Source organism: Gadus chalcogrammus, chromosome 2 (genome assembly GCF_026213295.1).
Source record: "Gadus chalcogrammus isolate NIFS_2021 chromosome 2, NIFS_Gcha_1.0, whole genome shotgun sequence".
Taxonomy (NCBI): Eukaryota; Metazoa; Chordata; class Actinopteri; order Gadiformes; family Gadidae; genus Gadus; species Gadus chalcogrammus.
In genome coordinates, this window is record NC_079413.1 from 12,316,803 (window position 1) to 12,333,012 (window position 16,210).

The following is a 16,210-nucleotide window of genomic DNA, read 5'->3' on the forward strand; positions in this document are numbered from 1 at the left end:
ATATTTTGAAGTGAACGTTTTGGATGTGAAATTTGTACCACGATCCGACTGTATCCTGTAGGCAATCCCGAATATGGAAATGAATTGGGACAGCGCCTTAACGACTGGCTTGACCTTGATGAACGCAGAGCATATGCTGCGGGGTAGACGGTTGTTGAACACATCACTGTCAGCAGATACATACAACCCCGATTTCGAGCAGCGGCAGCGCGTCCGACGCAGTCAATCCACAAGATGATCAAAAGGTTTAGGTGTAGGAGTTATCGGCCTTAGAGGGACGGGCTTAATCGCCTGGTCGGCTTGCCAGTTAATTGACACACATGACAGGTCCTCACAGTGTGAAGCGAGTGTCTCGTTCTAACTCGAGGCCAATAACAAGTAGCGCAGGATTCGGTCATACGTCTTTTTACCCCCCATATGACCCGCATCATCATGGGCCGTTGTACCAACACTATTTTGCGCAGTGAAGATGGCACACCACCAACTGCCAGTCATATACTCCTGGCAGTCCGCTGCGTGCTGGACATCTGCGCATTAGGACACTCTCTCTAAACCACATAACCATGTGCAGTAGTACAGCTGGCCTTCACTCTAGCTATAGATACTGTAACGAAGTGTCAGATCGTTGCGCATCGATCAGCTGTTCTCTCGGGATCGAATCAGGCAAAACCAGGCAACGGTCGGCAGCGCAGAACTGTCGCCATCACCTGTTTTGGCAGCAGCCCGCGAGGCAGGAGCGTGTCACAGCAACTACTGGGTGCACGGCCGGGGGTCTCACACCCCTCAAAGGAGAGATCCTAGGTTAGACTTATCAACGCTAGGAGGCGGTGCATTGGCCCATACTCTGGACTTGGCCAGTCCGTTACCCAAAATCATGGCGGCGCCCTGTAACGGGAGCGCCGGACGTACTCCAACAGCCACCTCACCTTGGACCAAGTCCGGAGTCTATATACCCCTATGCAGGGGCACAGACAAAACATTTAGGTTAATTCCACGCACTAAAACAGACTGGCCAGTGTCGGAAGCAGGCGAGAAGGGCAAGGCTGATTGCAAGATAAATGATTCGACCGAACCAGTATCTCTGAGTATCTTAATCTGCACTTTCTCTCCATCAGCGCCTAGTGAAACAGAGCCATCTGAAATAAAGGGGGAAAAACTCACTTCGCATTCAGGCTCGTTCACGTTAATCGGTTGACTAGGGAGAGATATGGCCAAAGAAAAAAGAGACTGCCGTAACCCGTCATACGACTCAACTCCCGATGAAGAACACCAGACGATCTAACTGAATAGGACAAATCGTCTGCGAACACCATAAGTCTGACCAAGAACGTTTGCGCATTCCACGAAACCTTTGACGGTATGCTTCTGGCACGAGTTCATAAGTTTTAAAGCACTGCTTCTTTCACACACGAATAAGAACGACCTCTCGGGCAAAACCGAGTGCTGCATAAGCTTGGGCAGCACGACACTTCAAAACACACTGAAGCAGTAAAACATTGCGTCGCATCTGGCCAAGTCGGCAGGTCAGCCGACGCCTCAAATAAAGTAAAAGAAAGTATCTACATTAGCCTCTTCAAACTTTGGCAGAAGTCTTAGGTACCATCGTAACATCAAATTTGCCACCACTAATAGGTGTACTAGAGTTGATTTACCCTCCTCAATTAATGCTAACGCGATTGTGCTCAAGCACCATTTTTCCGCGTTCAAACCTCCTGTTTTCCAACTTCGATATCGCGCTTCCAATCTGCACTTTTCACAAGAGCTTCACGCTCGAAAAGTGCAGGCCTGCCTTGTCTATTTGCAATTGCAAAAGCTCTTTTTGGCTGCTCAAACGACAAGCCAATGGGAGGCCGCGCGGGAGGAGGTTCGGGTTCTGCCGGCAGCACCTCCTTCTCAACTAGCGCGTCTCGTATAATCGTTTGCGTTGCGCCTTTATTTCTCTTTGCCGAGCTAGACAACGACACTCCATAATGGCCCGCAAGCAACACAAGCTGTTCCTTGGTAAATGCCTCGAACACCTCCAATGTGGGAGTGGCCACGAAATTATCAATCTCAGCCATGGCTGTGGCAGATGGCTCATCGATCAGCTGTTCTTAACAATAATCAACGAGACACGCACCGCGCAACTCTACCCATGTAACGAGACAACACAGAGCTCCCCCTAATTCCCCCCCACTAATCTTACCTTCTTCTGACTGCGTCCGAGAGCCGGGGATTAGCAAAAAAGGCTCTGCCCACATAATACCGCTGGAGTTCCAGCCATCCCGACTATGTCGATTCAGCCTTCCTTCCAGGGCGGTGACCACAGCCCAGACGCAGTTCGCTGGAACCTAGGCACAAACGCCGGAGCGTTCTAACTGGGGATAAAACGTGACTCTGCCATTGGTTAGCTTGTCACACGAGCATGAGCAGCGAACATGAAACGAAATAAACTATGTACTCCGAAAACACAACCCAACGCTAAAACGTTGGTAGGATATTGAACAGCTATCGGAGACCACTCTATCAACCTACCACGCCCGATCCTTTTTACATTTAACATACAAAATAACACATTTTAATAACCAATATCGCACACACTCCACTTCGCCCTCTCCCAAAAAAAGAACGATCTCGGCCTCAGTTACCTACGTAACCAACGTAAACAATCACTGGAAGGTTACTCACGTGATGTGTCCATTCCATTCATAAAATGGAACCAAACAAAGCCGACTAAACAAACCACGGAGCATGGCTATAGTTTGACGAGCCCCCACATTGTCATGGCCTAGGGTTAACCAGACAATGATGGAGGACAGAGGCGTGGTTCTAGTTTCACAATGATCACGGTTTATTTGACAACATAACAAAAGGAGATCAAAACGTCGCAGCGTGGCAAGCAGGTAGAGATGCCAAAAAGGAAGGCGTTGACTGCTGGAACAGGGCGCACCATATAGGCCACTCCGCCCCTCTTCATCAGTCCTAATTGGGAGACAGTCATACCAGTCCTAATTGGGAGACAGGACAATCATAGGCAAGGCCTTGCGGCCGTCACAGGCACTGCTTATGTCGGGGGTGTCATTAAGCTCTAAGAAAAAAACTATTTGCGAGTTTATAAATTTGGTAAAATTATCATCTGCCAATAACCTGTTATTAAGGCGCCACATTCTCTGAGGGTGGCGTGTTTTCTGGAAAGTGAAGTTTCAATATGACTGTGCTGTGATCGGATATTACTATACCAGAGTATTCTATACCTGTTACTATAGGGGTCAGTTTATTGTCTAATAAGAAGTAGTCAATCCTAGTATACGTCCGATGTGGTGGGGAATAAAAAGAGAGTACTGCCTGGAGGTTGGGTTTAACGTATCTCCATGGAATCAATATACATATACCTTACAGAAGGAGTTAATGCATTGCGCTGATTTGCTCAGTATACTGGGTGGTTGGACTAGAGCGGTCCAGAGTTGAATCTAGGACACAATTCAAGTCTCCCCCTAGGATCAGATTATGAGTATCCAAATTTGGTAATAATGAGAATAGGTCCTTAAAAAATTGAACATTATCCCAATTGGGTGCATATATGTTTGCCAGAACCCACTGGCATATTGAATAATTTTCCAACTACAATAACATACCGACCATGTTTATCTTTTATAGTGGTTGTTTCTACAAATTGTACATTCCTGTGTATGAGGATGGCCACTCCCCGACCCTTACTATTGAAATCCGAGTGATAAACCTGATAAAATCCCCCCCTACAGAGCTTGAGGTGGTCCCTGTTCAACAAATGCGTCTCCTGTAGATATACTATCTCTACTCCCTGGTCTCTCAAATGTGAAATACCTTACTCCGTTTAGCTGGATTATTGATCGCCCTTACATTCCAGCTCATCAGTTTTGTGGCCATTCTGCTCGGATCCATGTTTGGTGCCATGTCTGAAGACTGTGGCCTTTGGCAACAAAAGCAAAAAAGTTAAAAGGAGGGGGTCTGGAAGGAAGGGGGGGGGCATCACACACGCAGACACAGCCAATACATAACACATAACGTATATAAACACTAACCCAAATATAATGCTCTTTAGCGAGCTCTCTCGTGGCCAACCGGTCCACCATCTCCTGCACAGCAAGCCTACCGTGTGCAGCTCCGTGCATATCGCTCTTAGTCTGAAAAGTATAACATCACCCTTTTAACTTATTCACCTAATGGGAAAAACAAAAAGGGGGGAGCTCTCCACAATGAGGCCCTGAATAGGGTAAAGCAGTGAAATAAAAACAAAAAACAATGCCATAAAGGGTAGGCAACAATAGTCAAGGGGGAACATTCAACCCTCAAACCTTGAATAGACTAAAACAGTAGTATGAGGGAGGACAACAGTAGCTTGTAGAAAGATGAGGATTATAATATGTATACATAACTTATTTTTAATATACACTGAAGCCAAATATTTTGTCAATGTTGTCAGGACTGGTGAACAATATCCTGCCTACATTAATCCCCCAACCAATTCAACAGTGTAAGCATGTATAGTATCTACTCAGCCAGAATCAGATCCGTCTATAGGTCTCACCCGGGGCTCAATTTCTTCTTGATGTAGTCCACAGCGTCTTTTGGGCTCTCGAAGCTTTTCGTTTGTCCTCCTTCTGGCGTAATCACCAGTGTTGCCGGGTAACGTAGCCCGTATCTGACCCCCGTGCAGGTCCGCAGGAGGCTTCTTGCTTCTCTGAAGGCTGCTCTCTTACTGTTTACGTCCTGGGTGAAGTCCGGGAAGATGTGAATCCCTCCGCTTCGACCCTCGGGTGTTCTCTCCATTTCCCTCGCCCTCTTCAGTATCTCCTCTCTCTCTGTGTAGTAATGACATCTCACTACAAATGCTCTCGGTGGCCTCCGTTCCCGTCTCGTCTCGCGCCGAGTGCCCGGTGGCACGGTCCCAGCGTCGGTGCCGCCGCTAGACCCAACTTTTCTTTCAGTAAGCCCGCCATAAACTCCGACGGCTTTTTGCCTGCCTCGGCCCCTTCTTTAACCCCCACGACACGTATGTTGTTGCGCCGTGATCGCGCCTCGAGATCCTCACTGCGTCCCCTCAGCTTCAGTATCTCCTTCTCCATTTCTTTCAGTCTTGTCCCCATGTCGGTTATGGTGTCGGACTGATCATTTAACGTTCATCTACCTCATTTTTCAGTTTGTCCATCCTATCAGCCAGACTTCTAATTTTATCAGCAACCAGCTTCACCTCCCCGCGTAGCAACTCAGATTGGGCTCTCGTGCTCTCTTCCAAACTTTTGGTCCATTTTTCCAACTCGGTTGTCATCTCTTTTCTTCCTTTTTCTATCTCTTCCTTACACTTTGCGATCTCAGTCTTTGTCTCCTCTCTGTATTTCGTAACCGCAACGTTGGCTTTTTTAATCTCGGACATCATGTCCTGAGCCCACTGAGGTATGCCGTCTGCTTGTGATGGGCTAACACTGACCCTGCTAGCTAAGGAGGCCACGCCGCTAGCCACCTGCTGCTTCTCTCCACCCGTTCGATTCGTTCGAGTCGTCATTTTTCGGTCTAAAAATTGACTGAAAGCGCACTTGCTAGTACCCGAACAAAACAGTATTCGTTCACTCCCCCAAACTGATAACAGTATGGCGATATTAACATTTTTTGACAACTTTTACACGGAGCCTCCGCACGCACGTCTTCACACGGCAAAGCACATCCGGAAGTCGCGTATATCATTAAATAGAACCACAGTTACTGCATATCATATAAGTATTTCTGAAGTTGTGGAAGAAAACCCCTTATTCCATGTGTGAATTAGGCCATATTATTTGGCAATAAACTGAGCCATTTGCAGTTTGAAATTCATGTGCATCTGTCTCATCGGAGACTGCAGACGCGCTGTCAAAATATCAACTCGTCCGATTCAAATGCGCTCATGGCTCTTAAAGGGGATGAGAGCTGGCACTCTCATTGGTTTGTTGGACGTTACGCCCAAACCACACCTACGGGTAACTAGGCTGCGTCAGACCAACCCTTTTGACACTTGCGCCGCGACGCAAGTGTCATTTATCCGCCTGTAAAATAGCGATAGCGCCGTAGAACCGCCCACAAAGCTACTTGCGCTTTGCGCTTCCCACTTGCGTTTCAGACCGTTAAAATAGGGCCCATAATGTTTTCAACACATAGGCTATATAGTCACAACACAGCAACCCACCTAACTATAGCAGCACTATAGCAGTAGTTTGTCTGTTACCTTATGGAGATGGATATCAATCACTAGAAGGAGTTTGGGTGAAACATTGCTGTAGCAGAAGTCAGCACTTTACTGATGCAGACAGAGGGGATTGGGATTTAAGAAGCGAACAGTGACAGCACAACATGAGCATCCTCCACACTATCTCCCTGCCACACACCATGCATCTGCAGCGCTTGTGTGTGATTCATTTTTTTGTCTGCGAATATGTTAAGATTAAAGCAGTCGTTTGTGTACAGTCTGGAGGTACACAAACTGAAAAGCTCACGGTCATTGAGGCCCATGAACTAAAGGTTTATGGTCGAGGAGTTCCTGGTAGCTTTGGCGGAAACACAGCTTATGTGCAGTTAACAGTGTTAAGCATTTAACCCACTCAAAGCATATCTCTAAAAATAGTTAGATATATGGTGATATTTATTGTTCTTTTGCTGCTATTTCAAGGAGAGGTGTTTTCACACGTGAATTCATTGCACCATCGTGTACCGTGGAAAATTGTTACAAAGTGAAGGTCTAGATGACCCAAATAACAACTTCTTATTCGATTTAATTTGGCATGGAACTCGATTTTGGTAAGTTTGCTGCTTGGTGATTTTTATTTTGTATACATAAATCATAATTTCACATTGAGAAGGTTTAATGCTGCATTGTATTCTTGTATCCGTATATAGTAGTTAACCAGTTTTGTTTCCCCAAAAAACTGATCACACACAATCAAGTGCCAAATTTATCCTGTATAATTTGAAGGTTCTTCAGACAGACAGAGCATGCAACTGTCTTGTTTTTTAAAATAAAATATGAATTTCGCAACTTACTTAGTCTACCATGTTAAAGGTGCCATGGCATGAAAATCTCACTTTATGAGGTTTTCTTACATAAATATGAGTTCCCCTAGCCTGCCTATGGTCCCCCAGTGGCTAAAACTTGCGTTCGGTGTAAAACGAGCACTAGGTGTTCTGCTCGCCTTTGAAAAAACGGAGGCTCAAGCTCTGTTTTGGAATGTGGTTTCATATATCGTCACATAGCATCTAAGCTCCTCCCCTTACCCCGCCTGGTCCGCCCAGACAATTTGGCCCGCCATGCGAGCGCCACGTGTGTGTGGGTGTGTGTGTGAATACACACACTGTAACGCAAGTGTTTCGTGTCGGTTCTTTGACGTCTCTGGTATTTCCACAACGAGACTGTAGTTGGGGTTTCTCAGCCAAGGTTGAGAAGGAATTGGCGGAAAGGAACTTTGGCTTTGTCTCCCTGAAGTAGGCTACATGAACTGCGACATGCCGCCGGTTGCCGCGAAGCACCACCGCCGGCAGCGGGCAGCCGGCAGCGCGCGGTTCAGTCTACTTCAGATTGATGTGAAAGTGGAAGAACCAGAGACGTCGGAGAACCCGAAGAAGTCGTTTGTGATTCATAATATCGTCTGGAGGCGCACACAGCTTTTGGCCGTGATAATATGTATTATATGATATAGATATCTACGCATTATGATATTATTTAGATATAGAGCTCCAAGACTGTAACGCAAGTGTTGTACACTTCCTCGTTATTTGGATAACCGTTCTGCTTTTGGTGTTATGGCGCATAACACGTCAGACTTGTCTCGTCTCTGGTATTACTACAACGAGACTCGTATTGGGGGTTATCTCAGCCATGGTTGAGAATGAATTGGGGGAAAGGAACTTTTGCTTTGACTCCCTCAAGAACATGAACCACGACATGGAGGAGAAAGGGATTGTTGGCCACAAATGTCTCCTGCTTGAGCCCCGCTTTCCGCTGCCGAGGGACCACCTCGGCGCTGCAGGAGGCGGAGGTGCCTAAGCGCTGCCCGGCAACAATCCCTTTCTCCTCCATGTCGCGGTTCAGTCTACTTCAGATTGATGTGGACGTGGAAGAACCAGGAACGTCGGAGAACCCAACACGGTCAGTTGAGATTCATAATATCGGCTCACACAGCTTTTGGCCGTGATAATATATATGAGATGATATAGATATCCATGTATATGATATTATTGAGATATAGAGCTCCAGGACTCCTGTGTGTTCTAGAATATTTACAGAACACGGCTAAAGGCTGTGTGCGCCTCGCCATTGCGATACATCCACTGTAAATAGAGCGCATGGTACCGTGGCTGCAAGCTGCTCTGGGCCACACCCCCACCCTCCTCCTTGACCCGCCTCGCTCCTCCTCATTTGCATTATAGCTACAGACACCAAAACAGCGCATTTGGGGGAAGCTCAATGTGCGACTGGCTCGGAGTGGCTGTAACTCTGCACCACAGCTGAATTTCGGGAACGTCTTTGAATACTGTGTTAGTGGCCCTCTAATACCTACCTAAAGTATTTTCCGCACTATAAGGCGCACTTAAAAGCCTTTAATTTTCTCAAAAATTGACAGTGCGCCTTATAATCCGGAGCGCCTTATATATGGCGAACACACGAACACTTAGGCCCCGTCCACACGGAGCCGAAACGGGCGAAAATTATCAGATTTCGATTAATGCTCTTCAGAGATATCTCCGTAAAGACGGAGTCATTTCGAAACCGCATCGAGCTGTAGAAACGCTGGAGTAGATATTCAAGGCGCTGGTTCTCCACAGAAAAAAAAGTAGAGCGCATCAAGCCTGCGCGCTGTATACAAACATTCAGTCACGAGGGGATTCAACCTTTTAAATTGAGCAGAAATACTTTTTAATGCACAGTTAGTAATTACATTTATCAAGGGGCTTTATTTAAAGCTACAAAAAGAATACAAATAAAATAATAAATAAAAAATTCAACGCAACTCTGATGTCCCCCAGCTGGTGGGGGGCTAATGACGTCATCGTTTGCGTTTCAGGCGTCCACACGAATCCTAAGACGAAACCGCATAGGTCCGGATAGATTTGAAACCACCTCCGAGGGTGGTTTCAGAAATGTGCGGTTTCGGGCACCGGATTCGCCCGCTCCGTCTGGACGGTCGGCCGAAATGCACAAGACTTATGCACTTATTCACCAAAAAATAGCCTTCGTGTTGACGGGGCCTTAGAAGGCGAACACACGTTCAACAAGTCGGGGAGACGGCGCCGGGCGACTTACGCCCCTATTTGACAATCGATCTTGGATGCCTGGGCTGATTTATCAGTCTCAACTGTGGCCGAGCTTTCACAAAGGCAGGAATAATTAAACTGCCAGGCAACAGTAGCGACACTGCCTCGGATAATGACGAGAGGGAGCCGGGCATGTTGGATGCCGTACTCGCCTAACTGTTCTATTCGGACACTGAAGAAGAAGAATTAGAGTGATTCGTGGATGGGGAATGAACTGAAAGAGTGAGCTTTACGTGTTATACGTAACTGAACAATGTTGAGTTATGCACTAACGTTTGAATTAGCGGTATTCTTTTACGTGTTTACAACTGAACAAGGCTGGGAGATGTTGTTAATATGCACATTAACGTTTGAACATCGTTACCATGGGAGTGAACAGAGTTGTCAGAACGCTTAATAAAGTTTGACTTTATCTGACTGTTTTGTTGACATTCCCTTTAGCACAGCTCGGTCTAGTCGATGCATAACGCAACCCAAGTCAAACGTTTGACTGCAGTATCTTCTATTCTATGCGCCTTATAAACCGGTGCGCCCTATACATGAAAAAAGTTTTAAAATAGGCCATACATTGAAGGTGCGCCTTATAATCCGGTGCGCCTTATAGTGCCGAAAATACGGTATATTAAAGCATCCATAAAATAGCATGTCATGGCACCTTTAACATGTTTTCTAGTGTGTGTAGCTGTATGAAGTCAGTCACGTTTCTGTCATATCTTCAATTATTTAATGTTTAAGTTGTATCTGGACTGTTTGTCTTGCAGCATCGATGAACACTTTGGGCGACTCACAAATGATAATCACAAAAGTCCAAACTGCAAAGTTAAAAAAAGTTGTTGTTGAAGGCATGCCACACTTGTGCCTATTCACTATAAAATAAATATTTCCAAATTAAGTGATAACATACAATTATGGGGATTCCACTTGGCCATGGCGTGCAATGGTGAGATTATTTTCTTAGTTCATTTTTTGTTACACAAATGTCCAAGAACACACTTTGTAATGTATTGTTCTATCACACACTGGCAAAGTGTTACTTGAGGACGACTGGGTGTAGTATGGGCCTGTTTTAGCTGGACTATTGTCTTAAAGAGGGTGCTACATTGCCTCCACACTTTGGGTCAAATAGTAACTGGTGGAATTTTTTTGATTATTTGGAAAGATACACAGCCGTCTGGTTGCATTATGACTTGTAGGGACAATAGTGTGACTTGTAAAGACGGCCGGTAACATTACTAGCCTATCGCCTTTATCAAGCAAGTTTGCACATCCTCCATAACTGCAAAACATTTTGTTCATGCAACTGTTCCTCAAACCTCTACAGACGTTATGACAACAATATACATTTCTTCTCTACAATTTCCGACACCTTGTGGAGCAGCACCGAACCCTGAGTCCAAGAAGGAAGCTCCAGCCTCGTCAACAACCAAGAAGGCAAATTTTGAACTTTTATATAATGTCAGCCATTTGAGGTTTTTAGATGTTGGTTCAGTGTCAGTGTTGAACTTATCTGATTGTGGTAAAACAGTATTCTAATTCCTGCCACTGCAACATATTATGATTCTAAATATTATAAGCACATTGATGGTTGAATGAAAATAAGTCAATGTTTAAGTTGTGTCTATCTGTACTCTTTTACAGGGTCTCTTTGGAGAGAAAAGTGAGGCTGTGACCTGACTTAGTTCACCTCCATACACAACAGGCAATGATATAATAAGTGTTGTATTCTTTCACCCACTGGCAAAGTATTACTTGAGGACGACTGGGTGTAGTATGGGCCTGTTTTAGCTGGACTATTGTCTTAAAGAGGGTGCTACATTGCCTCCACACTTTGGGTCAAATAGAAACTGGTGGAATGTTTTAGATTATTTGAAAAGATACACAGCCGTCTGGTTGCATTTTGACTTGTAGGGACAATAGTGTGACTTGTAAAGACAGCCGGTAACATTACTAGCCTATCGCCTTTATCAAGCATGTTCGCATGTTCTCCATAACTGCAAAACATTTTGTTCATGCAAGTGTTCCTCAAACCTCTACAGACGTTATGACAACAATATACATTTCTTCTCTACAATTTCAGACACCCTGTGGAGAAGCATCGAACCCTGAGTCCAAGAAGGAAGCTCCAGCCTCATCAACAACCAAGAAGGCAAGTTTAACTTTTATATAATGTCGGCCATTTGAGGTTTTTAGATGTTGGTTCAGTGTCAGTATTGAACTTATCTGAATGTGGTAAAACAGTATTCGAATTCCTGGCACTGCAACTAGGGATGCAAATTATCGTGTAATTCATTAATCAATAGTTGTTTCTTTTTATTGATCAATTAATTGAGGCGATAGGAGGCAATTCTTCTGAGAAGCTGAAAGACAATGATGAAGACGATGTAGCAGATGGAGAAAATACAGACAACGAAGGGTCAGATCCTATCCTTGGACTAAGGGGTATGTAATGAAAATGTGCACTTTCAACATGCATTTAATGATAGAGGATTTGGGTGTGGACCATATAGAATAAATGGCAGTTAAGGCCCACAAATTCTAGCACCCCTTTGTTGCTTCATTGGAACCAATAAGTAGGGTTGAGCACAGAAACTCGGTTCCAGTCGGGAACCGGTTCCGACGTAAACGGTTGTAACGAGATCGAATAAGAACGCACATTTCGGTGCCTCATAACGGTGCCTGGCGTTTTTTAACGCCCCCTGCCCCGCCCCCATGGTGTTGCGGCGTCAACTTGCGTTAGTGCTTGGCGCTATACCGGTTCACACTGAATAACGGTGTGTATTTTCGTTAGGATATGATTTTTTATATACCGCCATACCGGTGTATTTGATTACACAACGTTCTAAACGCAGCGCTGCGCGACACTGTTTCAGACGGGACCCTTTTCAATGTTGCGCTAAACAAGCATGGTACGACTACGACTTTCTTTATAGGTCCATGACTGCGAGGCGTGTTATTTCAGGCCAACTGGTAAAAGAGTGTGTCACGGCTTTCAAACATATAAACCATAAAGCCTATGGGCGCCTCGAGACTCGGGACGTACTTGTCAACGCGCTGCGGCATCGCTTACTTGATGTTGTTTTGATATAAGATCGGCATGTTGTAGTGGGTGAACGCGAATGAACGTGTGTGTGTGTGTGTGTGTGTGTGTGTTGCGAGCGAATGTAATTTTAAAGTAACAAACAAACAAACTCAAAGCCGATGCATGCATCCAAAACTTTGTTCAAAATCAAATAAACAAATCAAAAACAGAGTCGTTATTCGCTTCAAATACTTTTTCTTTTCAAAAAACTTGGGAATTAATACAGCGCGGTACCGAGCGGTTGAAAACAATGTTGGCGTCTCCTGTGGCTGCCTTGCGCACCTGAGTTATATTACTTAATATGACTTTGGCAGTAATGTTGCGCCATGATGCGTGCCTGCCTGCTTTCAGCGAGTAACTAATATTATTTGTAATTATTTTTTCAAAAGATATTTATCAGTCACAGCACTCACAGCAGCCTCTTCGGGTAAGTCGAGTAATTTAATGCCAACCGTAAATCTTGCATATCAAGTAGGCTAGCAAACACTGTTGCCATTCAACTCAGTGTCCGCTGACTTTCTGCTTAATGTGAAACTCATAACAAGTCGTGCATGTATGCAAGTGTGTGCGGTTTCGTTTTTTTAAGTACCGGTTCGAGAACCGGTACTTTTGAAAAGTAATAAGTCTTTGACGTTTCTAGCACATTGCTCTTAATTATAATAATATCATAGTATTTGTTATTGGATGCATCATTAGTTTTAAAATTGGGAAATGCAATCAAAGCTTGCATCAGCTTGCATTGCTGGTTTTTGGAATAGTTTTGGTATTATCCTCCGACACTTAATTTATGTGGATTGTCAAGTTACATTTTGGAATGGGTTTGAGGTTTTGCTTGTATTTTTATTAGGGAAAATAAAAAAATTGGATTTTACCAAGGATGAAGCAAACATAATAAGCAATTTAACATTAATGTTCCTTTTGATAACCAGGTACTGGAGAGACTAAAGTCATGTTCAGGCTGCCAACCCAAATCAAGTAGATTTACATGTTGCTTTGCTTTCCTTAGGGAAAAAAAAAAGATGACATTGATCCAGGAAGAGGCCAAGAGTTCCAAAGGCAGTGGTGTAGTCTACGTGATACGCAGGTATACCCACTAGGAACGCACCAGTATTTGCATATACCTACTTAAAAATGTGCACGGATACTAGGGCTGGGCGATAAACCGATTTTATCGATTAACTCAAGTGTGTAGCTCACGTCGATTTGTTTAAATGAAAATCGGTTTTCTCTTCAACATCCGCCAACGCTTCCCTCTCAGCTCCCATAATTCGGAATGAGCTCAGCCCTCCCCCCGCACAGAGCGTGCATTTACCAAAGTGATGCAAAAACAAACGGCAGCGAGTCGGGAAGAATATGTTCCTAAGAAAGGCAAGGTGTCATCCGTTATTTGGAATTGGTTTGCGTTCGCGAGGTCAGATTTAGAGCAGACAACACCCCGCTGCAATGTCTGTTCGAAGTCTGTTGCTAGCAAAGGCAGCAGTACGACGAATTTACTGCAGCACCTCAGGCAAAAACATCCCGCCGAATGGGAGAAATGTTGCCCGCAGCGGAATGAGAGACCGCGGCACCAAAAGCACCACACACACAGCTACTAAAATACAGACCACCGTCACACAAACCTTTGCCAACTGCATCCCATATGAAAAGAATTCGCCCCGCTGGAAAGCCATAACTGATGCGATCGCTATGTATATAGCAAAGGATATGGTCCCAAAGTATACGGTGGAAAAGCCAGGTTTGATTTATGAAATCTATTGCGTAGTCATAAGAATAAAATGATACAAATTATTTGCCAATTTTTATATGTGCCAAGGTTAGTGAACCATGAGCTCCATTGCTGAAATCGATCAGGTAAACACAATCAGGTGGGACAAATTGAGCGATGAAATGGACCAATGTAATGAGAAATCTTTATTGAACAAATTGGTCAGCACTATATAAAACAAAGATATATTATAAACTTGGTGTAGTATTTTAAGTAAAATAAGGGAATATCTCTATATAACTAGTAAAAATCACTAGTCACTTAGTCTTCTCTAGTTCATTTATTTCTATATGAAGCCTGTTGATGGTTTTCTGGGGCTTAAACCAGAATTCTCCTTTAAGTTAACCTTTTACTCTGAGGAATCTAAAGTTGTGGATTCGATTTCCAGCTGCCATCGATGTGCCCTTGAGCAAGGCATTTAGCCCTAAGTCGCTCAAGGGTAGACTGGCCCTGAAATAATTAAAATATTTTGAATAAACGCGATAGCCAAATGTATAAATAATGTTCAGTCCCGAATGCAGACATTAATGTCCTTTGCAATATGTGTTTTAGGTTGCAGCCACGCTCTCTCATATAGAGTCTCCTGAGACAATTAAAATGCCTGAACCTGAACCCTCTTCATCCTCAACTGAACAAGTAACAGGTCAGTCTTCATTGACTAATCCAACTTCATTCCCTAATCCCATCAGTCATGTTTTCAAAATGAGGCAAAATAAAATCCTAGGAGCTCTACTTAAATTAAACTGGGGTAGTGGCGTAATTATTGAAACCGTGTAAATAGTGATCACTGCTATAATGGTCCCTATACTCATTTTTGCTACTACAGAGAAAAGCTTCAGATCCAGTGGTCAGACCTCCAGTATGACACAAGGCAACCCGCCATGTGAGGTTGGTGTGAATACAATTATTTATATTTTTGTAAGAATCTTTATGGGATTACTATGGACTTTTTCATGATTTAAAGGAATCTTGAGTTTTGGTTTGAAGTCTTGATCTGTAGGCAATATAACTGACTGAAAACATTTCAAAAACCCTTAAGTCACCTCTGTCTCATTGTGTGTGCTTTCACAGCATTTTGTAATCGTATCAGCTTTAAGTGGAGGTATAGAAAGGGCAGGACTAAAATGGCGTCTGCGTAGGGCTGGGCAATATGGTTTAAAATCAATATTTTTGGACATAATCTCGATGCACAATATACACTCACGGCCACTTTATTAGGTACAGCGGTTACATTTCTTGGTAACGCATATAATTTATCAGCCAATCACATGGCAGCAACTCATTCACTATGATGTTTGTTAGTTATGCTTGTAGTGTGAAATGGAAGGTCGTGCAGTAGTCTGAAACAGTACATAATGAGAGCCTGTTTGTGTGTGTTATGAATTCATGTATTGCACATTTTGTTACTGTCTTAACAGGTGCATAGACTGTCATGAAATAGTTCGCATTGACAGATGTTTATGCTGTTCACCCATGTCCTCTATCAGATGGCAAGGCCTGAGATGCAAAGGTGATTGTGTTTATGTGCGACATCCACACATCCACCCGCACACACATACAAACACACACACACTTAAGTCACTGATGGCACACAGTCCATTATTCACATAATGGTGTATAAATAAGCTAAACCAGCTAAAATAATTTTCATTTGTTGTCTAGAATGCCGTTGTGTTTGGCACAAATCCTGTCTCCTTAAGGCCTCTGAAGACTGGGACATGTCTGAAGTAAGAGTACGATTGAGTATAAAACAGATATATTAGTAGTGGAATCATCAACGATTAAGTGCCAAATCATAATTCGGTGGTTTGGTTACTCTGGTTTGGCTCCTTTTACAAGAATTATTGAATGTAATGAATCTAAACTGAGTTTCATTTTTTAAACTTTTACTGAGGAAAAAAATAGCTTTTTAATGATATTCAAATTGTGGACCACTTGTATTTTATTAGACTGATATCAGCTCTTGCCACATTTTTTAGACAGTCTTGTAATTGTCCTGTTGTGTGCTTTATAGAGTGATGCGTCTTCTCGGGAGCACTACAATCCCAACAATTCCTCTGAGAGTTCTG